We start from the raw sequence: 5,369 nt of genomic DNA, 5'->3' as shown, positions 1-5,369 counted from the left end.
AGAGTTGCAAGAAACCACAGAGATCATTTGGTTCAACAATCTCATTTTCTTAGATAGAGAAACTGAGACCCAGGTGAGTTAGAAGACTTTACCTATATTACATGAACTTTGTATAAGTAATAGAGGCAGAATTTCACTCAGGTTCCCCTGAATCCTGTAATGGTAATTAAATTTGAAGTTCTGTGTTGAAGAAAGAGGGGATGTGAACTCCTGTCCCTAACTTAACAGGAAGGGACTGAAAAGGGAGGAGCAATACTTTATATATGGAAAAGTCCCAGAGAGAGAGAGAGAGTCAGATTTTCTTGGAGGCAGAAGCTGCTGCCATCCCAGGGAGGCTAAAGAGGAAAAGCCCCCCAGGATTGAGAGAATTATTTTGATTTGGGGAACCTTGATGAAATGATTTTGATACTGGGAACCAGATGAAACTTCTGCTGAGTCGAGGGCCAGCCAGAGCTGTCGCAGACTGAGGAAGCATAACTGTGATGCTGGTACTTTGCATGAATCTGTTTGTGACTTTGCTAAGCCTTGACTTCCCAGGAACAGAGACTATGAAGGATTTAAGGTGAACTGGATGCTGTGAGTTTCAGTGTGGAATAGGAAGTGTTTGGAGAGTTGGACTAGGACCTAGGAATTGTCTGCCTTTGAAACCAGGTGAAAGTTTGCTGAATCCAGGTAGGATCCAGGATAATGGAAGGGGATCCAGGACATCTGAGAGAACATTGTGAGTCAAGCTGAAAGAAGACTCTACTTAGATACTGTGTAATGACTGAGAAATTGTAATTTGCTTGTTACCTAGGTGTGGAGGGCTTGTGTATTTTCTGATGATTGAATAGTGAATGATAAAGTGTGCCCCACAAGTGGAGAACCTTTATTGTACTTTGTGTCCCTTAAAGAATCAAACCTCCTTAAGGATGATTGAATGATTGAGTTACTAAATGATTGTTCTTTGTTCAAAACTTTGTGACCACTGTGGTGAAAACTGTGTGGCCACTTTCTGTGATAAGTTGTTGTGAATGCTATATTTTGATTTTCTGTGATAAATTATAATGTTTTGAAGGCTGTACCTTGATTTACTGTGAATATTTTGCTCTGATTTGTTATGGAACAAATACAGTGTTCACTGTCCTGTGTAATCAGAACCTTCAAAGCTGTTCACAGTAGAATTCTTTCAGAAAGCTGGTGATTGGCTTTACAAATCCACAGACTAGCTATTGGTCAGTCACTGAGCTGTCTCTTGTGATAGCAAATCTGATTCCAATAGTGATATTAAGATATTTTAATACACAAATGCTGGTTTAGACATAGCTTGAGGATGTCTGATTATACATAACTGCACTAAGATTAATGGTCATAGAAAAACATGAATATCTTTATTTTTAACTGAGGAATTAAAGCTTTCTTGGCAGAGGTAATGACACTTATGACTGGATTTGGGGTATTCTGAATGTTATTTCACAGAATCAGTGAATACATGCCTCTGTATTTGCAATTTATGTAAGTTACCTCTTACTCATTTTTACAATTCCATTCATAGTATTCTTTTGAAGACACCAGATAATATATTAATTATTGCTCAGAGATTAAGAAATCATTCAACCAATATGAATAATAGTTAGAAATTACCTTTTCCTCATATTTCTTCCTCGAATTAATGAGATTATTCTAGAAAAGTACCAAGAAAATGGCTCCCACCCCAAATACTTTGGTAATATGACAATGGTTGATCTAAAATATGGATTCTTAATCTGAAGTCTGTTCTTTCTTATTAGGTCAATAACCATACTTAAATATAATTGATTTCATTTGTAATCATTTATTTTTCATTTCATACATGTAAAAATATTGGTCTGAGAATTAAACCGTAAACTTCAGCAGACTATCAAAGGAATTCATGATGATAACAATGCTCCGGTGATATTTTAAGTATTAACATCACATAAAGGAGAAAGAGGGACTTTGATAAGGCCATCACAACATACCCACTAAAGCGTGACGGTAGTGGTATATTGGTGGATTTTTCATTATGTCATTGGTATAACATCTATGATAAATAGTCCAAAGAAAATAACACATTACCTATTCATATGCACACAGCTTATCTCAAATTTAAATGAGGGAAATATTGAAGCATTTTAGGACAACAGACAAGAGAGTATAATGGATCAAAAGCAGACTTTGGAATCAGGCTCAAGTCTTGCCTTTGACACATACTTAATGTGTAACCATTAGCAAATAGCTTAACCTAGAAAAGCTACAGGCAAGTCTTTAAGATAACATACACAAGGGGTGACTAGGTGATGCAGTGAATAGAGCACCAACCCTGGAGTCAGGAGGACCTGAGTTCAAATATGGATTAGGACACTTAATGCTTACTAGCTGTGAGACCTTTGGGCAAGTCACTTAACCCCAATTGCCCCTACAAAAAGTTTTTAAAAAAGGATAACATACACAATGTAACAACTACATTGATAGCAAGTTTTTTCACTGAGAGTTGCTTATACTAATCAAAACATAGGTCAAGAAAAACAGGTTTTATAGGATTTAGTAGCATATATTGGGACTGATATTTGTATTTAAAAACAACTGAACAAAAATAAATTATTTTCATAGTCTTTAGCTAATAGATTTTTGTTTTGTTTTGTTTTTAAACAAACTTCCACAAATATTCTATACTTTTATCAAAAATCCTTGAGGAATAGTTCAAAATTCAACATTCATGAAAACAGAAAAGTTATGTAATCTTGGGAGAGTAAGAAAATCCTCCTGTTCAGAGAACTCTAGTCTCTTTATTCCCCACATGTGTAATATTAACTTCTGGACTCATTCCTGTACCTTTTATTATAACTGGTAGTCCAGATACTCTGAATGCGGATACTATTTCTGTGCCTTGGATTCTAGGGATAAGCTTGATGATATTGGATTTCAAGAAATGATGTTCAAGCATTTGTTCCTTTCACTCTCAGGGTTGTCTTGCTAGTTTTGCCTTCACACCCGTGTGTATTTTGCTCTCACTCTACCTCACTTTCCTTCCGTGATACCCATGTACCAGGTAAAGCCGTATCACTGGGTGAGTGGATCCCTGTGCATAGAGCTCTCCACATGCATGTATCTGGTCCCCAATATACACGCCAAGAACCGAAGCTCGGCCTTCCCCGAGGGCCCAGCAGGCACGTGCAGGAAGAAGCTGACCCATCTCTTCAGGCTTTTGAATCCCGCCAGGAAGAGATCTTAAAACGTTTTTATGAATTGAAGGCTGCTGTTGATGGGCTCTCCAAGATGATGCAAACACCAGATGCAGACTTTGATGTGACCAACATGATCCAAACTAAAGAATGCACTACTCTAACTACAAGTACAGTAGACTTAGATTCAATGATTGGAAAGCACAATGGAACATTGAAAGATATCGTGATCAATGCAAACCCAGCTCTGCCTCCACTCTCCTTGTTGGTGCTACACAGCTTCCTTTGTGAACACTACAAGATATTATCAACTGTTCACGTGCATCCATCTGTAAAGAATGTTCCTGAACATCTTTGAAGTATTTTGGAGAACAATCTAAGGAACAGTCACGTCATGAGTATCAGTTGGGCTTTACTTTAATTTGGAAGGATGTGCCAAAGCCCCAGATGAAGTTCAGTATTCAAACAACGTGTCCTATCGAAGGAGAAGGGACCACTGCTCAGTTTTTGTTCTCACTGCTTGGCCAGACACATGATGCTGTTAGTCTAACACTTATAGATCATTGGATAGATATGACTTTTTTTTCAATTGAAAGAAGGAAGCAGTAAAGAAAAAGCAGCCATCTTGCTCTGTTAGCGCTGCTCTTGTCAGAGGTCCCTCTGGCTGGTGGGAAATGAGCTCATTGTGGCAGACATTGTAGCTTGGGGTGTACTTCAGCAATCAGGTGGCCCTAAATCTGTTCCAGCTGATATTCAGAAATGGATGAAATCATGTGAAAACTTGACCTCTTTTAACAGTGCCCTGAAACTCCTGAAGTAAATTCTTAGAATACATCTTAAAAGTGGTGTGACTAAAAACTGGTATTAAAAACATGCCTCTTGGTAAATGCACTTATACTAAAATTGATGTCTTACAGCTAGATGTCAAACACTAATAAAATCGTAGAACTTGTGGTTCCTCTGATATAAATTTTTTAATAACTAGTTAATGTTAACAAGTAAAAGAAACCTAAAGTAAAAATATTACAGGTTTTAAACTTTGATTTTAATGTTGCTCTGTACATACAGATTAAGAAAATTAAAACCTGTACAGAAAAGAATGGCCCCAACCATGCACAAATTTGTAAAACATATTTGTATTTCAATAGATCCAACAAAATTAAAAACAAATACTTCTTAAAAAAAAGAAATTATGTCCAAATTACTCTATCCAGTGATTATCAATAACCTAACTAGTCAGAGTTAGTTTTTAGAAATGGATATGTACTTATGTAGACATACTAAGATGAAAACTGTTGTACAAAACATTCCCTAAACCAGGGCACATTATAATCTCCCCTTGCACATACAATGTCCTTGATTAGAATGAGCACATGTGGTAAAGGGGTCACTGTAGTTTGATGAAAATCCTTTTTTTTTTTTGTTTCATAGAGACTTTATAAATTTTCTTTAGGTGTTTCTCTTGTCTGGGTGCCAAGAGTTGGTCCCCCTTTAAAGTGCAAATCATATTTCTCTCCTCCCTGAAGAAGTTGTGTTAAGTGAGGCTGCTTTCTTAAGGGTGTCTAGGTGTTAGCCAATGAAAACTTGTTTGGCTGACATATTCCCAACCTCAAACAAACTTTTTCAGGCTCTTGCTATAATGTAGTTAATGGTTAAATTTCTCACTTTCAGTCATTAGCTATTTAGAAATTACCTTCCTTTTTACTGATAATTTAAATAAAAGAACAGTCACTTATTGATATCATGATGTCTTTTTTTCCCAAACAATATATGTTTGAGTCCTAAGGGTGTTTGGGCCTTTAACTGGAGTATGATTGCCTGATTCTCTCCCCTTCCAACTGTTTTTTTTTTAATTAATAGTGTTTTACTTTTTCCAATTATATGTAAAGATAGTTTTCAACAATCATTTTTTAAGATTTTGAGTTCCAACTTTTTCTAACTCCTTTTTTTCTCCCCCCACTCTCCTCAAGACAGCAATCTGATACAGAATATATATGTACAATCATGTTAAACATATTTCCACATTGGTCATGTTGTGAAAGAAAATTCAGAACAAAATGAAAAAACACAAAAAATAAGAAAATCAACAAAAGTGAAAATAGTATGTTTTGATATCCATTCAGATTCCATGGTTCTTTCTCTGGACGTGGATAGCATTTTCCATCATGAGTCTTTTGGAATTATCTT

The 5,369-nt window shown here is 36.2% G+C and overlaps 1 pseudogene; it reads left to right on the top strand.

Annotated features, from left to right (window-relative positions):
* Nucleotides 1-2,968: 2,968 nt before the first annotated feature.
* On the top strand, nt 2,969-4,372 carry LOC138169998 (aminoacyl tRNA synthase complex-interacting multifunctional protein 2 pseudogene; annotated as a pseudogene).
* The last annotated feature ends 997 nt before the right edge of the window (nt 4,373-5,369 follow it).

This window comes from Petaurus breviceps, unplaced genomic scaffold, assembly GCF_028583685.1.
Source record: "Petaurus breviceps papuanus isolate PSGF00001 unplaced genomic scaffold, PetGlider_PUasm1.0 38, whole genome shotgun sequence".
In the NCBI taxonomy this organism is placed as follows: domain Eukaryota; kingdom Metazoa; phylum Chordata; class Mammalia; order Diprotodontia; family Petauridae; genus Petaurus; species Petaurus breviceps.
The sequence above is the reverse complement of the archived record's forward strand: the minus strand, read 5'-3'. Positions and strand labels throughout refer to the sequence as shown.